This window comes from Amblyomma americanum, chromosome 2 (assembly GCF_052857255.1).
Source record: "Amblyomma americanum isolate KBUSLIRL-KWMA chromosome 2, ASM5285725v1, whole genome shotgun sequence".
NCBI classification, from domain to species: Eukaryota; Metazoa; Arthropoda; class Arachnida; order Ixodida; family Ixodidae; genus Amblyomma; species Amblyomma americanum.
The window spans coordinates 158,786,263-158,805,067 of NC_135498.1; the positions used below are offsets into that span (position 1 = coordinate 158,786,263).

At 47.3% G+C, this 18,805-nt stretch overlaps 1 pseudogene; it reads left to right on the plus strand.

Moving 5' to 3' along the window:
* Positions 1-18,390, plus strand: part of LOC144120163 (uncharacterized) — a 35,023-nt pseudogene extending 16,633 nt beyond the window's left edge.
* The last annotated feature ends 415 nt before the right edge of the window (positions 18,391-18,805 follow it).

The window sequence follows — 18,805 nt, forward strand, 5'->3', positions numbered from 1 at the left end:
AAAATGCCTGCTTGAATGCGCTGGACGGTAACTACCGCGATGGTGTTTACGACGTTCTTTCGCTTGGTGTTGCGCCGTTATAGACACCCCCAGGCTCATGAGCATACGCAAAAAAGTGCTGCCACTTGTGGGAAGGACAATGCTTGAAGCATGCACCGAGTGCAAGTTAAAGGCTGCAGCTTGGCTAATTTAGTATCAGGGTAAACACCGAATGTAAAGAGCGCTGTAGTGGCTAGTGCTTAGTGCCAGCCACGAAAATTACAGTGTGGATAGACGAAGAAAAGCGGTACTAGAGCTATAAAAAGGAATTCTACTCCTCGTATACGCGTAGTAAGTGCTCGTAGAAACGAAAACGAAACACAAACGGAATAATGTTTCAGGCTTTGGAGAGTGTACAACGCCAAATAAAAATGCAGCCTTGCTTTGTCAAGGTCACACTTTGTTTGCCTTCCCGCGTATATTCGACTTGCGGAAGCTGACCTCGCTGACATTGTATATCGGCTTGTTGCGTCCATACGTTTCCGCAAATTACACCTGGGATGCAGAGACGTAAATAGAGCTTAGTCTCGCATGGAGGCTCAGCAGTTTGTTCTCCTACCAGAATGCCGGGATGGAGAGCAAGTAACTTGTCTTATTCGCTCCAAGCGCAGCCAACCGTTGATGGTGCGCTTGCAAAAAGAAACGCAGGAACAATTCATGAACAAATTAAGCTCCTTGGTAGGCGGCAGATAATTGCGCACTTTCAAAGCATTACGGATATTTAAACGCGTAAGGCTGGCTGCGTTAACAGCGCGTGAACTTTATATGCACAAGGACACAAGCACAGAACATGCATGTGCACACATGGCCAACTTAACCGTTTGCTTTCTCTTCATCTTCAGCCTATAATAGGTGCGCCGTTCGGGAGCTGTTGGGAAGCTAAACAAAAGGGTCACATTCTTTTTCCCCTGTTGTTGCAACTTTTAGTACAAGCAGTTTTCTGCTTAGGGTGCTTGTAGCTTATTTCTGGTCGCGATAAAGGGTGAGCCAAGGGTGCAACATACTACAAGCGAGGAGGAACGTTGCACACAACAAAAGTTTCTCTGTTGATGTGGAAGAAGTCCGGAACACATGAGTGGCCGCTATTAATCTTACTCGCCAGTGGCCTCGGTGGTGACAGCTCAACTCTCTTGTCACGCGAGCTTAGTAAACAAGGAATTTTAATGTTTTTCACCTCTAAACTAAATTCAAGCACCAGCGAACTGTGGCCGGCAGAGGACAGGTCCTATGCTGTTGTAGACGAAGAGACCGGGAAGCTCGTTTTGCACATGCCGCTTTGGCCCGAGGTGTAAGCTAGACAGCCGTGAGCCTGATTAATTGTTTAATTACATCTGATGCTTGCACAGCAAGAAACCAAACACGCCACCATTCTAAACACGTCGTGTGTACGGATTTCTGGAGGTCAGTAGTCCTGAATATTGCCGTGGTTCCCGTGTGACAGTGGCCCATGCAGTCGCTGCTAGGTAATCCGGCTCTACTTCAAAGCGCGCTCTATTAGACATTTGCAGGCAAATTTGTCTTTGTGGACGCATCCTGGTCTACACTAATTGGGCCTTGGCTATTCTTGGCTCACAGTGCAGCCTAAGAGTCGGCGATTTCGAGTAGTCTGCAGAGATATAACTAAAACTCATCAGTTAGAAACCTGAGAGTTTTATTGCTGAAAAATTCGTAAGCTCGGTAATGAAAACAATTATCGGCATGCTGGAAGCTATATTCCTTGATTGATGTGAAGTTTGCACAAACGATTGGTGTGGACCTGAGTTCTGGAAGAAAACGGCAATACGATAATAGTTGGTTGATCAAGCGATTTTTAAGCGCTCATCTCGAAAAAATAAAAGTTATGAGCAGTAACTCTGTGCTCACACTCTACTGAGCTTTAAGTGCACGAATGAAGACAGTTCTCACAATGATGACGGATGTGTCCAAAGGATCAGGTTGACAAAAATGAAATTAGAATTTCCTTGAATTCCAACAATAGCGAGAATACTCTTATAAACAGGCGATGATCTAATTGAATGGTCTGCTTGTTACAGGCATTGTATTCCGGCTCCCTGGAATTAAGAGCAAGAAGTCTCGCCCACACCATTTCAAATGCTCCAGAGCGATGCTATTTCTGCAGTCTCATTTACTGCGATAGAAACAAGCTAGGGCCTCCAGAGCATCCATCTAGACAGTGGCATCCATTGGTGCATGAATAAAAGCTACCATTTCCGAGCGCATAATGAACAGGGAGTGTTGGAATTTTTATATCACGATATAGTGACACACACACACACACACACACACACACACACACACACACACACACACACACACACACACACACACACACACACACACACACACACACACACACACACACACACACACACACACACACACACGCACACGCACACGCACACGCACACACACACACACACACACACACACACACACACACACACACACACACACACACACACACACACACACACACACACACACACACACGGCGCTGGTGAACACTCTCAAGGTTCGCTTACACCCGATGAACATAAATACCCACGAGAGCGGCAGATTGGACAGCCGTCGCCGTAGCTCAGTTGGTAAGAGCACCGGACGCGATATTTGGAGGTCGTGGGTTCGGATCCCACCGGCGGCATGGTTGTTTTTTGTGCTGCTTTATAAGTAATTTTCTTTAAGCAATAGATTAATCTAAGCATTATTGTCCCACTAATTAACACAACACATAAAAAAAACATTCTCTTATGCACCTTGGTTTCGGTGACTGTTAGCTCCCTTCATAACTTTGTCAAACGGGCCCCTCATTTCATTTAACTTATCTGCTAATAGCTTAACGAGGGTGTCGGTTCTGGCAGTCTTGATGCCATAGGTAGCTTAAGAGGGCTCTCGCACAGTTTCCGCCCTCGCCGTTAGATGACGTTCCACGTCATACTCGCGGTATTACAGGACGTGCTACGTCCGCCGCTATGGTCGAGGGTGGCTCTAGTGAACACTCTCAAGGTTCGCTTACACCCAATGAACATAAATACCCAGGAGAGCAGCAGATTGGACAGCCGTCGCCGTAGCTCAGTTGGTAAGAGCACCGGACGCGATATTCGGAGGTCGTGGGTTCGGATCCCACCGGCGGCATGGTTGTTTTTTCTGCTGCTTTCTAAGTAATTTTCTTTAAGCGATAGATTAATCTAAGTATTATTGTCCCACTAAATAGGACAACACAAAAAAAAACATTCCCCTATGCACCTTGGTTTCGGTGACTGTTAGCTCCCTTCATAACTTTGTCAAACGGGCCCCTCATTTCATTTAATTTATCTGCTATATATATATATATATATATATATATATATATATATATATATATATATATATATATATATATATATATATATATATATAAATGAGAGTCCTTATGAGATGCGTTAAGCCGCAGACAATACATGCTTGGTAGATTTGTGGATTTACATGAAAAAAGACGCGCACGTTCACATTTCACGCATTAGACTGCTGACTATAACTTTCCATATTTGATGGAGATGGACTAATTGTAGTTTTTGGTCGACACCGTTAAATAGCTCGCGTGTGAACTCGCGGTTGCGTAGTGTAATATCGATCAATGCCATAGCGTTTGACGCAGCGAAGCTCTGAAATTTTCCTATTCAGGCCTGGCACACATTATCTACAGTATTTATGTACGAGGTGGCATTCGTATATACCTTGAGCTATTCTCACGTTGAAATCGTTCTCTAAATGTCTTGCACTAAACGCTTTCAAACAATTCACTTACGACCAGCACATTACAATGCTTAACCATCATCACCACAATGCTTCACCATCTGTTGCAATCAGCAACAGTGCAATATAATAATCGCTTTTCTTCCTGTTCCTGGATAGCCTCTAGAGTACATCGATCTTAGACCTGTGACGAGCGTTGGATTCTCGTATCGTAGCCCCAGCAACTTACCGCCCTGATTGAACACAAAGGACTGTTTCCAAACCTTAGGTGATGGTACGCCTGTGCCAGATCGTGCTTGTGATTCTGAGCGCTCCCCTCTTTCTCTTTTAAATCCCTCTATTCAAGTTCAAGGTAGCCAACTGAAACACCCTCCTGGTAAACCTCCCTGCCTTCCGTCTTCCTTTTTTTTTGTCTCTGAATCCACTCATTTGGCGTTGCGCCCACCGGACATGGAAAGCACTGAATCATTTCGGGCACGCAGTGCTGCATATGGAAGATGTCTGATTTGAACATGTTTAGCATTTGATCCTCGCCTTCTCCTGCGTTCAGCATGTGCTCTTAGTCCTCATCATGCTTGTCGTCTTAATATGGTCTTGTGTGAGTGTGTTTCACTTCATCCTTATCATATACACCTGGAGTAGCCTGCCTAGTAGATTAACAGACTAACACTTCCTGTGAATGTTAATTTTTGTTTTGTTTTCTTTTCTGTTTAGTGCGCAGGCATTTTGATGCAATGTTGCTCAGATGGGGAGATGAACGGACAATAAGCTGTCGGTAAATGCAGGTTTGCGAGCATTTCTGTTTTTTGGATGACCAAGGCAGCTCTAGGTCTTCAGTTTTCAGAATTTTCTACGTTTTTTTATACTAGGCATAATCATTCAGCAAAGGTATACAGTTGTTGGCCGGTTAAATGGTTACTGCTATTAAGTTACCCGGTGGGAATCCAGACTGTGTATAAAAGGCACAATGTTCAAGAAATTTACTATGTCGGGACGATGCTGGTTATTTGTGTCAGTCAAAAATAATGTGCTCGGAGTGCTTAAATCTCTCTAGAGATTCAGGAACGTTTAAATATATGCGGCGCATATCGTTCAATCAATGCTCAAATACATTCTGTTAAGGGCAGTTGAGTACTCAGTATCCTTCGTTCCTTGACTGAAAGATTTTCAAGTTGACACTGATCAAGTAATTTCTCAACTGCAGGTGACTGCACAAATGTTTGGCATAGAAATTTGAGCCCATAAAGGTGAGTAATGTTGGTGTTGAAAAGGTTGCTGCGCTCTAGACAATGTCCGTACTTCCTTCGTACCATAAATGAAAGTTGCGAAACAACGACTGCTTCTTGCACTGAGACCGCTAAATTACGCATTCATACATAGAAATTATGGACACGATCTATATGCTGGATGAACACATCGGTTTTCACATGTCCTAAGATTGCACCATAAAAACAAAAAATATATTCGCAGAAGCCCCCTCGGGACGTTTGTAGTTTTCTGCTAATTATTGTCCAGAACGCTTACCATCGGTTTTCGATGGCAGTCTGACCTACTTGGTCCGAGTGCGGGCCAGAGTTTAAAAGCAAGATTTTGCTGCGCATCGGAAGGTTAGACCATTCTCATCAATACAGTCAAAACAGTCAAAACAGTGTCTTACAATGTTCTTCAGCTGCCTTACATCAGCGACAGCAATTGCATCCACTAGGTCGGAACAGGCCGCGGTTCCCGGATGTGTGCCGTGCAGCGGCATTCATGCCGCGCACATTCCTCTTGCCGCGCACATTATTCTGAGCGCTTTCCTCACCCTTCGATTCGGCCTGCTGTGGAACGAAAAATAAGTATCTTAATGTGCAATGTGCAAATGTGCAATGTGCAAATTTTCACTTCAAACATTTACCGCGACTGTTACGTTTACAGATGCGAAAAATGGTTTTAATTAATATCCTAGACAATAGAGCGATGAAAAACACTTCTGAATGCGGTTTTCGAAGGGTTGCTTTAACTTAATTTTTCCATTTAAATTTTGTTTCAGAAAAGATGGCATGCAATCTTAAATTTTGGTGCGAATTAATTCACAATGTTTGTAGGCCTATACATATTTTGCAGCGGGGTTTCTTGCAAGTGAATATTTTCATCGTGAAAAATGTTACAACTACTAACCTCATCACCGACCTGCATTGCCTAAACATTGTATTTCGGCAATTCTTCGCACACACATAGAGGGCTCTATCGTTCTCATAGGAGATTTGCTCACTAAAGGCTAGCAGGCTTTATATGGTGCTTAGTGCAAGTGTTATGTCGCGGCACGTAATTGCTTAGAAGAAGCGCACAGTGTTGCCGCAAGCTTCTTGTCCTGCTACGCAGGCTGTCGCAGTGGAGAGAGAGAGAGAGAGAGAGAGAGTGACTCATAATAGCGGTCTTTTTTTTCGACTTCGTTTTAGATCTGCGGTAACGCCAAACGACTGTATCTAAAGACTAGGGACAGCAATATTCAGTGAATAGTTTAATGTAGCATGCGCATCGCTTCTGAATGTCACGCTAGACAAGCAAGAGATGACTTCTGGGAGGCATGCTCACAGTTATGTTACGTTTATGACGCTGTCCACTCATACAACCTTTCCTCTGTTTTTAAAACGGCATCGGGTCATCCAGAGTGTGTTAAACGGTGAGAAATCAGCTTTTTTATAGTCTTTATTCTCAGTTCAAGCCGCCCATGGGCCGGTTTTTCCTGTCGGTCTCCTCCATACGTAGCGTACCAGAAGGCAAAAATGAGCTGATTTCATTTGGTGTGATTTGATGACCCCCTCCGTCCACCTTTAGTTCCTTTTTTGCAGCTTTGTACAAGGGGTCCTTGTGATTAACATTTCTCACTAGCATCACAGCCATTTACTCTAAGAAGGCAACAACGCACAACATAATGAGACCGAAACTAGGGGATTGCTGCCTTCTTTTCTAGCGTACATCGTAATGTATTGAGTCATATAACGTAAACGGCAACGATAAAACCGTAGTGCCAGGCTGGGCGCGTGCTCTGTGCCCCGAAGTTTCGCTGGTTGTTCTTTTGTGCGCTTTGCAGCTTGTGTGGGCTTTCGAGATCGTGCACCTGGCCTTGACTCGGACCCCGCCACGTAATAGAAATAATATTAGAGTCACGGGTAGGAACCATGACCCTAAAAGGAGGGTCAGTACTGGCCTGTCACTCGCCGGGATGAACCATGGTGGTGGTTCTGACCTTTGTTGGATCTACTTTTCTATATCAAAATCGCGATTTCCTGCCAACGCCGCAAGAGGCGGAAGCAACACTCAAGATGTCTACCGCAATTTTGCCTCCATCCGCGTGAAATCCTTCCTCATCTGCCCACAAGAAATGAACATATCGAAGTCCGTGCCTCCCATATTGTTTAATTTTTCGGAATTTTGCCTGTAATTTCTTTATTTGTAATTCTTTCATTGCCGCTAATTCACATTTCCATACTCCTGCGCCGCTTAAGCACATTGGGCTTGTGTGCGGCAGTGGCAGTCAGCAATATATACAAGTGGTTCGTCACGCATAGGAAGTAACAATTTTTTTTTTACAAAGTGCACAAACCTCGGATACATAACTTGCTGCCGTTATGAACGTGATGAGCCAACGTTCTGGAACGATATCTTGCAGAACATCATGCCCTCCAAAAACGGTCTTTCGGCCTTGAGTAACGGGGTAAAATATACGCAGCTAAAAATCACTACAGCAGAAGTCCTTCGAACAACCTTCTGAATAAAAAAAATTAATGAAATTCACCACTGAAAGGCTTTTAAAACGGTATGCGTCAGTATTGAGGCTTAAGTCGTATGCTGTGTTCTTAGTGCGGTATGGAATCTAGCATTTATTTCGTTGTGCCAGAAAAGTGTGCAGTGTCCATAAATTGTTACACCATATCGGAGCATACTGGAGAATCCGGCGTGCGTTATCGTTTTCCTTATATTGTACAGCGGAAACTACATGACGCGAAGTTTCTTAAAAACGTCAGCTTTTTTAAGAAGATTGCAAGAACAATATTCACTTTCTCAGCAAACATTAAAAATTATTCCTACTCGACTATGGAAATTCAGCGGGAGTCAATACACTGCACACCTTCCCTCACGCGGCGCAATCGCCGTTAGAAAGTGAGAAAGGAATCCAACTACTTATTTCAACTTTAGTGGTTGTGACACTATTTACAGCGCGCTTGCCATATATTAGAGGGTGCCGTCTCAGCCTCGGTTGCCGGCTGAGAGTGCCGCGACAGCTGCGATTTCCTGGCCATTAAACCATCATAAAAAAGGGAAGCTGTGAAGTCGAAAAGTTGTAATCGAGGCAAAAGTATTGCCGCAAATCTTTGTAGTGTTTGTTCATTCTTCAAAGTTGCCGCCACGCCGCTTTATCTTTTTGTAATTTATGGTGCAAGACGCGACAAGATTTATCTCGATTGATTGCACCCAGGCGGAGCCGATTCTACGTTGTTCCAGAATGTTGTGTAACTAAATTGCACGCCGTATGTGGAAAGTTGACTCTCAGCTTTAAATTGAGCACAGCCGAGACCAGTGGGCATTCTGTTCGACGACCGCCGAGCACGCTTGTTGCTTTCGTCGCCGTTGAGTCATTCGGGTCATTCTGGGCCAAGGTCAACCCAATAAACAGTTATCGTTTAAAGAAATTTGGGCTGTCCTCCTCGCTGCTTCGACTGCCTTCGCCACTACGTGACCGTATTGTAGATGCAGGGGGCATCCCGATTACGGGGTGTAATTAAGATGAGCAAAACTCAGATCGATAACATGAAATTATATAACTCAGAAGAATGCGAAGCGAACACAGGCAGAGACTTTGCGATGCTGCCACGAGGGAAAACTGATTAGTTCAGTTATGGTCACTTCACGCGCTCGGCGCGAACGCGGGCGGCGCCACATCCTGCAATGACCTGAGGGCGCGGTATCCTGTGCGTCTACAGAGCAGCAGGCGCTGCAGTTATGATGCAGTTCTTGGAACATCACTCGCGTTGCAGAAGGGCCATGGATGCAGCTGGAAGGCAACGTCATGCTCTGAACGCTGCAAGTACGCGGGAGGCCAGGACCACAAACGTGTGGCGGGTCGAACAGAAGGCGAACGCTCTCTGGACGGTGCGCGCAAACGTGCTGCACGACAAGGTACTCGCACACCGTTCAAGCTTCCTTGGCGGCCGAGTGTCCGGCCGTGCAGGCTGAAGTTCGCTGTGTGCTTTAGAGGCCGCTGTATGAGATGTTCCTCGCTTCTTGGCTCTGGACAGTTGTGACTTCACTGCAACAGAAGCTAGGGTTTTTTTTTTCCTATCCATCTTCAAGAAAGCTGTAGAGGCGCCCTAACATTAGCTCTGGCCCGCTTTTCGTCTTAGCATACGCAGAACAGGCCGAAATTGATAGTTTCCTTCAGGCATGGCGCAAACGCACTCTGGGAGACACGTCAAATATGCCCCACAAATCTCTTCATGTTCTTTGAGCGCTACTTCCTCTACTTTTTGTCGATGTGGCTCCATTGTTATCGCACTTCACTTAAACTCTAACGCGCGTTTGTGCCTATTGGCTCCGTTTCACTTTTTGGGGCTCTTCTTGTCCCCCATGAAGCAGCAGTGCCTCAACGGTCAACATGAACCGCTAATTTTTGCCAGCGGAAATGCTTCCTAGAAACACGCAAGGTGTTTCAGGAAGATATCCTAGCTGTTTAAAGCTTGGGTGATACTTCGGGTTGAGCACCAATGCTCGTAGGTTTGAAACAGAGTGTGGCTTAAAATTCTCTCCCGTGTATTATATTTGCGCGAGCTTTCTTCTGGTGTGCACGAACGAACGGTCTAAAATTCGCAGACTGGTGAGACAATGATGCTGGCGTTAAATGTGCTCGTTCAATAAAAAGTAAACAGGTGCTCACTATACCTTTCGGAAGGCGCGACTTATTTCGGAGCTCGACCGGACAACGATGGGAGTAGTTGACCATGGCAGTGCATAGCAGTCCCAAACAACGAAAGCAGTACCGGACATGGAAGCTCCATCTTGACTATCGAGCTTACGCTGCACGACCGTGCTAATACAAAGGTCCTATTTATGCCACTTGCTGTTGCATTACCAAGAGAAAACAAAGCCTCTCCTTTAAGCACAATATCTGGAGAAAGGTGTGAAATATTTAAATGTCGGGTCGTTTCCTCTCACTGTAGTGACCGGAAAAGATACGCTGGCTACTTATCATGCAGGCGTTTTTAAGCGAAAATGTCTCATATAGGATATTATTTTCAAATTCTGAGGGCAAAGAATCATGAAAATTTTTTCAAAAACAAAGTGCCTTGCTAAGGAAATGCCACGGCCCGATATCGCCTGCATTTAGCAGAATTCGTAAGATAACATGGAATCTCATTCCTTCATGCTTTGGTGTAAAACAATAATTGGAAACTGGCTTTTGACAAAACGAGATGACGCAGTAACTGTCTCACATATCGAGGTGGACACCCGAACCACGCCGTAAAGGATGGGTCAAAGGAGGGCGTGAAAGAATAAAGCAAGAAAGGAGGTGGTGGTGGTGGTGGTAAACATTTATTATTTACAAGGAGGTGTTTGGGCCCAGGCCCTATGGCCCAGGTCCTCACAAATCTAGGTGGAGCCCCTATTCCGGAGCCCCAATCGCGTCTAGCGCCGCTCGCGCCCTGGCGACCAAGGTCTGTTGGGACTGCAGGTCATGTAAGTTGAGCAGCGCCGCCTCCCAGGCCTCCCTAGAAGGGTGGGAGATGAAGGATTGGGAAGAGTGGGGATTGGAAGGGCAGGCCCAGACCATATGGAAAACGTCCGAGAACGTCGTTCCGCACAGCCTGCAGCCACCATCAAATTCTTAATTGAAGTGTTTCAATACTGCCGGGCACAGCATTGTATTTGTAAAAATTTTGAGAAAAAGCCATTCGTCTGCTCTCCGGAGACCCTTACAGGGTTCTGGAAAGCGAAGATGACTGTCCTTATAATATGTAGTGATGTCTTTGAATGTAATTAGATATTGGGTAGGCTCGTAGTAGGCTTCCTGAGCAAGTGTGAGTGCCCGGGGAGAGAGCGCGCGGGCCGCCTGATCGGCTAACTCATTGCCCTGGAGTCCCTGGTGGCCGGGAGCCCATATAAGGTTACAGTTTGGAGGGTCACTGGACAGACAGCAATTTTGTAGGATGCGCCAGGCGAGAGGAGGTATCCAACCCAGCTCATAGTTCCGACAGGCCCCCTTCGAGTCGGTAATGATGTGTTTCACTTGTGGGAGAGAGAGTGAAGCGCAATCGCGATTTCCTCTGCGTGTGTTGCACTGTTGGGGCGGAAAGTGAGTCCTGCCACTGTGGTGTTGTCGTGGACCACTGCTGCGGTGAACCACCCCCTACGATGGAGACCGGCAATGTCCACGTAACACACGTGTTGTTGTCGACCATAATGTCGCTCCAGTGCTTCCGCACGAGCCTGGCGGCGGCCATTGTGGTCAGAGAGTGACATTTTGCGGGGAATGGGTCGCACCCTGAGGGCGCGTCTCCAGGGTTCTGGCGCTCGTACCCGTTCCTCAAAGGTGATGGTGTGTTGAATGTGGAGTCGGTCAAGAATGCGGCGACCGGATGGCGTTTGTGATATGCGCGTATATTGGTTGACGAGATGGGCGTCTCGGAGTTCCCGATAGGTGTTGACCACCCCCATGTCCAACAAACGCTGGTTGGATGTGGTAATGGGAAGGTCAAGAGCCCGTTTGATGACTTTGCGGTGCATGACCTCGAGTTGGTCCTCGTCGTGTTTCCGCATGTGAAGGTAGGGGGTTGAGTAGAGAATTCTACTCGCTACAAAGGCATGTGCCAGCCGCAAGGCATCTTTGCTTCGTAACCCCCCACGCTTGTTGGAGACTCGGCGTACCATACGGCCCACCTGATCGCTATACATGCGGAGTTTTGCGAGTGTTGTGTCCGGTCTGCGTTGTTGGTGAATAAAGGGCCGAGGATGCGGATCTCCTTGGCCTCTCTAATCGGGCCCGAAGGGAGTGTGAGGTGAATTGAAGTGACATCCCGAGGAGAGGATCGAATATGGACAAATTCAGATTTGGTGGGAGCCCACTGGAGACCACAGTATGCAGCGTAAGTGTCCACTGCCTCCGCTGCCTGTTGTAGGCAGGTCTCCATGTGCCCGAGATTGCCTTCTGTTGTCCAGATAGAGATATCATCCGCATATAGGGCATATCGGATGCCAGACATAGAGCTTAATTTTGCCGGAAGGTCCTTCATTGCGAGGTTGAAGAGGAGGGGAGATAAAACCGCATTCTGTGGTGTACCCCGGGATCCGATGGTATAGGGTCCGTGTTCCTTGTCTTTAACTTGAATGTAGGCCTGTCGATTCGTGAGAAATTGCCAGATGTATCGCTATGTATTCTGACCACAGTTGGTATCTTGGAGATGCCGTAGTGGATGTCTCCGGGATAATTTAGACTACCTGGGGATCTTTATTGCGCACTGACATCGCACAGCACACGGGTGCCTTTTACATTTCACCTCCATTGAAACGCGGCCGCCGTGGTCGGGTTCGAACCCGGGTGCTCCGCATCGGTAGACGAGCGCCTTAACCACTGAGTCACTACAGGCGGTGGGTTAGTAAAAACGACGCACCTCTTGAGGAGTGGCGCTCTGACTTGCGCCTTTAGTAACGGTACAAAGATTTTAGTGTCGAAAGTCAGGGTTCGCGCGTTAGATTTATGGAATAGAATTTATTCACTAATTTCTGAATTTATGTTCATTTGTCCGCCAAATCTGTACAAATACGTACAAATGTACGAATCTCTAGTCCGTCCTCTTCTTGAATATGCATCTGTGGCCTATAGGCCGAGCCGGGCAAGCGAAATCAGGAATAATGGCTGTACAGAGGCAAGCAGTTCGCTTCATCTTTCAGCGATATGGCCGTAATTTTTCTCTGTGTTCCGATCATTTATCAGTAAATTTAACTCCTCTGTCAGAACACCACCGCACCGACATTTAAATTTTCTGCATTGAATTATTAATTCTCATTATCGCCTCTCGCAAAAGACTTACTTAACGTGCGCCCAACCAACCTCATCAAGAAACTACCAACCGCTAAATTAGGACTGATGCTTGGGCGAGTTGGTATGCCATGTTCAAGAAGAACAGCGCGAAAAGACAAGGACCACAGGATGATACACAAAGACAAGCGCTGACTTTCAACTAAAGATTTATTGCTCGGAACGTGGTAATAAATACATCAGGCTCTAAGCAACAAAAAGAACACATAGGAGTGATACACACTTGTCCACGCACACAAAAAATACCAAACAGATACAGCAGCATTACTTCCTTGCAGATAGAAATTCTAATTCTTTCTTTCACAAAGATATGGAGGGATTACGGATACATGCGTCATTTAGCCGGGCGATTTCAGCAGCTTCAATGATTTCTGGAGTCAGCGTTTTGGGGTGTCTACTTAACACTTTTGTTTGTTGGAAGAATGATTGGCACGTTTTGCTTTCGCAGTCTCGGCAGTGGATGCCGAGGTGCCCTTTAACAGTATTATAAACAGTGATATTATGTTCTCTTAGGCGCTCGTTCACACATCTGCCCATCTGGCCAACATACTCTTTCCCGCACGAAAGTGGAATAGAATAAATGACACCTTCTTGGCATGCAACAAACTTATTTTCATGCTTTATGGAACACTTTTTTGGCGTGAATTCATCATTAACTCGTTTACACAATTTCCCAAGCTTTTCGGGAGCCGAAAAAACAACTCTTACTTGAGCTCGGTTGCCTATCTTCTTTAGCTTATGGGAAAATTTATGAATGTAAGGAACAACTGTTGTTTTTTCTTTTTCCTTGGCAGACTCTGTCAGATCATTCTTGTTGTTTTTGCTTAAACTTGCGAGCATCGATTCAGAAACGGACCCGAGCAGTTGCTTGGGATATCCTGCCTTTACAAGGCGATCAGTTTGCTGGTTGAAACTGTCTTGTTGAGCATGAATGCAAGATTTGTTTAGAGCGTTGTAATAGCATGACTTAGCCACGGCACGTTTAACTAGCTTGGAATCTGCAAGGAAGTAATGCTGCTGTATCTGTTTGGTATTTTTTGTGTGCGTGGACAAGTGTGTATCACTCCTATGTGTTCTTTTTGTTGCTTAGAGCCTGATGTATTTATTACCACGTTCCGAGCAATAAATCTTTAGTTGAAAGTCAGCGCTTGTCTTTGTGTATCATCCTTTGGTCCTTGTCTTTTCGCGCTGTTCTTCTTGAACAACCGCTAAACATTGCTCTTTTTTTACGCGCGGTCTTAATTACTTATGTTCAGTTTTTTTTTTCATCGAACAATAGCTATTAGAACTCGTTTTCTTGTAGCACCCGCGCACTTCCACTGAATAAGTTTCTTGATTGCTTTGAAGCTGGTTAGGGCATTGCATGTCTGTGTGCGTGTTTGGTGTTTCTTGGTGTTGCCTTGTAGGTGGCTAGCGCCTAATACTTATTTACCGACTCCTGCCATAGCCCAGAAAAAAAATGAGCTGCATTATGTATAAATAAATAAATAAATAAATAAATAAATAAATAAATAAATAAATAAATAAATAAATAAATAAATAAATAAATAAATAAATAAATGTGATGGGCCACGTTAAAAATAAGACTACGTAGGAGTCTGATGGAGGGTAAGTATTACTGGAGCCGCTAAGGCAACTCCCGTTGTCACAGCGCTCTTTATAGCACGTACTGTGTGGTGTCTCCGCCGCCGTTGGCTCACCTCACTGCAAGCGCTGCTTTCAGCCGAAGCCACCCAAGCCGGACTCCTGCTCTCACGCGGCCTACCAACAACCGGATCGCTCCCGGTGTCGCCAACGCCGGGCTCCCTGGAAGCAGGTGCCAAACCAAGCGGCTCCTCTCGGTCTAGCAGCTGCTCCAGTCGACGCTCCAGCCGTTGCCACAGCCTGTACTTCCCACCGCTGGGATCCTCGGCGGCCGCATCATCCACTCCGGACACAATCTCCACCAATCAAACAGGTGAACGGGGCGGTTGTGACCTCCGAATCCACTCTTCAGATCTCGGAGGGGCAGGTCCTAACCTCTGGAATCTCCCTTGTGGGAAAACTCTTTACATTCCTTGGCAGGAAATCCAGGCTATACATCACAACGCCGCCCTCTTCCAGGCAAAGTATCCTGCCCCTTGCTCCCCTGACAAGCCACACCTCGCTCATCTGCTCTGAACGCCCAACCAACACCGACAACGGCCTCTGAGCCGGAAATCCCCAAAATCTCACAATCCATGGACTGAGTCCACACCTCCCCACAAAGGGAAGACCACCTCCTTCCCTAAGCGGTCAGTCTGGGTAGACTCCGCCGCCGAACTCGAGGCAAAATTAAACAACAAATTCGAGGCCTTGGAAGCCAAGACAGTCATATTCGCGCAGAAAACGCTCCAATAATAGTAAGTTCAACAAACTCAACAACAACTTCCGGCTCTCATACAGCAGGTAAGCGACCGCTGGCTGGCGTTGTAGGCACTCGACTCGCCTACCTTCCCTTAACCATACACACACCTCCCTCGACCACCATCCCGTCCGCGCTCCCACCATCGACTACCACCCCACAGCTTCATTTTCGCACCCCACAACTCCAGCATAGCTTGTCACCGCCAAGTTGATGTGTGAGAGTGGAATTGCAAGGAATTTCGCCTCAAGCGAGGTACCCAGCCGCTCGACATTGAAGGCACCTATTCCAAGCTCCGATTTAATAGCCGTTCTGGAGTCTAACGGCTCGACCAAACTGGCAGGCTTCAAAGATCAAGGGTGGTCAGTAGTACAGCACTGGGGAACCGCTGGGTAGTGACAACTCCGATATCTCCCCCACCCCTCGCAAGCATACCCCATAAACGTACTACCCGCCAGGCGCATATCACAGACGGACATTTTCCGCCCCCGGCATGATCAAACCGCTCTTCCCAAATCACCAACCTCTTTGCTAAATTACCCGACTTAAAGAAGATATTCCCGCAGTGACCAATACCAAAGAGGGTATCACTTCGGACGAGCATCCCGAGATCGATAGCCGCCTACTGCACCTCAAATACGCTTACGCGAGTCTCACGAGTTGGTGGAAAACCCAACGCTTCAACCACATGTTGCATAGCAGGGTAGTACAGCTGGAGCTGCAGATAGATGATCACACCCTGAGTATTACCCGCCAGCAGTGGGGGCAGATCTGTGACACCATGCGCGGCCAACTCAGCCAAAACGTGGCGTCTCTTTGACATCTACTTAATCCCGACCAGAGAGAATTGGCCCAATGGGAGCACCTCCCTGGCACAGTACCCTGGTACGGACACGGACCTGCTGGCAGATCTCGGCGCCCGTTACCTCGACACAACTCATGATGATCCACTCCCCACATACGAAGGCCACCCTAACGAGGCCCTCGACGCTGACATAACTGAGGCAGAGTCCACTGTGCACTCGGCCAGCTTCGCCCGATTTCGGCGCCGGACCCGAATGACACCTCTAATAAGGTATTACAAAACCTAGAGTCGGCGTCTGTTTCAGCCCTGACGCAGCTCATGAACGACTGCTGTGTGGAGGGAGAGCTCCACCAGGAGTGAAAACACGTCAGAGTCACGTTCTTCCCCAAATAAGGGAAGCCCTAGGCCACTGAAAACCTCTGATTTTTCTCACTTCGCGTGTTGGGAAGCTGAAGGAGCACGGAATAGTTGCCCTCAGATTTACGCGGATGGCATTGATCTCATTCCCCCACCATGATTGGCTCTGACAACACACATCCACTCAAGACGTATTGCTTCACATTTCTAAGGAGACCATCACGAAAGCGTCTGAGAACATCTCTAATGATACGATTATCAAGAACTTCTCGCTCTTTAACTGGGGTGAACAAACTTTTCGCTAGGTAAGGGCCTTTCTCTACGAGCGCACCTCGGAACTGACACTCGGCAATGTGGTATCTGGCCCCATTCTTATCGGCACCCGAGGGACACCCCAAGGCTCACCATTGTTTTCTTTCCTCTTCGTTCTCACCTTCATTACGCTACCACAGAAACCCGCACAAATCTCCAACCTTCATTATTCGCTCCACGAAGTTGACGTCATCCTTTGGGATGACGTCATTAGGCAGTATATGTAATAGGGTATATGTAATGCCGCAGCAGGCAGTATATGTAATCGAGTCCCATGTCTCTGTGAATAATAATTAGTAATTTGTTTTTTGAAAAAAGGAAATGGCGCAGTATCTGTCTCATATATCGTTGGACACCTGAACCGCGCCGTAAGGGAAGGGATAAAGGAGGGAGTGAAAGAAGAAAGGAAGAGAGAGGTGCCGTAGTGGAGGGCTCCGGAATAATTTCGACCACCTGGGGATCTTTAAAGTGCACTGACATCGCACAGCACACGGGCGCCTTAGCGTTTTTCCTCCATAAAAACGCAGCCGCCGCGGACGGGTTCGAACCCGGGAACTCCGGATCTGTAGTCGATGTCTCAGTGGCAGGACTGGAATGCAGTCCCGGAAAACTTGTGCTACTCCGTAACCAGCCCTACGAAAAGGGGATCCCGCCTATCCTATAGTATACGTAGGGGGACTCTAAATTAAGGAGGTCAGGATTATCAACGTACTAGCGATGTTCGTTGAGTGCGATCGCCGGAACTCGGACGCACTGACCCGACTTATTAACCATGAATCGCTAATTATCAGCCTGATGAAGTACATCGCCGCTTGCTGGCGGGACACGATGGAGGACTACTTCCGCTGTCTGGTGTAGGCATTTGTCCTAAACCGATTCTCTTGCACTCTCCCCTACCTCTACCCCTTTGCAGTCGAACGCAACAAAGTGCATGGTCATATCCGCCAGGTGACCGCGCCGCCCTTCACATACCACACAGCACCGCCACAGCCGGACCTCTGGCCCAGAGGGCACACAATACAGTGCATGACGTCTTCGAGGCACCCCTCACGTCTCAGTACTAGCGTCTTTCTCAGTCAGGTGGAGCTCTCCATCATTCGCAGACTCAGAATTGGATGTGAGTCACATCAACCGGACCTGGTGCAGCTCCCCATCACACTCACTGAGCACATGGCTTTCCTCCTCTACCCCGTAATATGCACCCTGTGCATCACGAAGGTCGACGCCGGGCAGAGGCCAAGGAGTTACATAAGAAATATTGACACTACTCCACAGCAATAGAAGTTGACGCCGCATAACACCCCGGTCGCCTGGCCTTTGCCCTAACAGCGTTGACTGGAACCAGTATGTTCGTATCCGCAGCAGCAGTATGTGCTACATAAACCAGAAATTGTGGAGGAAGCAGCAATACCTTCCGCGATAGCTTCGACTGATGCCGACCTCATCTTCACCGAATCTAAACCAGCCATACGCAAATTTGCGAAAGGCCGAGTTTACACCTCTATCCTCTTCCGTCCAAGAACTATCACTACTCCTTCACTTCTTCACCCTGGTATGTGTTTCAGCCCTTCCTCCAACCCAGGAATCGAGACCACCCGAGGATTCGTCAGCCGGGGTGTGGGCGACTGTAAGAGAAAGCTGCTCTCATATCATTATATCATCCTGCACTACCACCTCAAGCGGTAGCCGTACCCCATGACAAATCGCTAAGGCTTAGACAAGCCCCTGGCGCCACCTTCAAACCTAGTAATTTTCTTTCCCTCTCATTTTTTACCTCGTCTATCCTGGCCAGTATTCTCCAAATTGTGATGCCAGGCGCCAGCCACACTAGATAACATAATTTGGGCTGTCCTAGGGAAACGCATCCCCCGGACCTAATGGAGCTCCGAACTTCCGAGCGGTGGGAGGCCGTGCTGATCAGCTCCTGCCCAGAGTTCCAACTCTGGGCCATGGAGCGGACTCTCAAGTTCGCCGAGGACGAAGGGCTCCCTGCCGGTTAGCACGGATCCAAACCACCTAGACCGGCTCCACAGGCCGAAAAAATAAGTGTTTACCTTCCTCCTTCTCGCGTGCTTTGGATCGAAGACAGATGCTTCAGTGC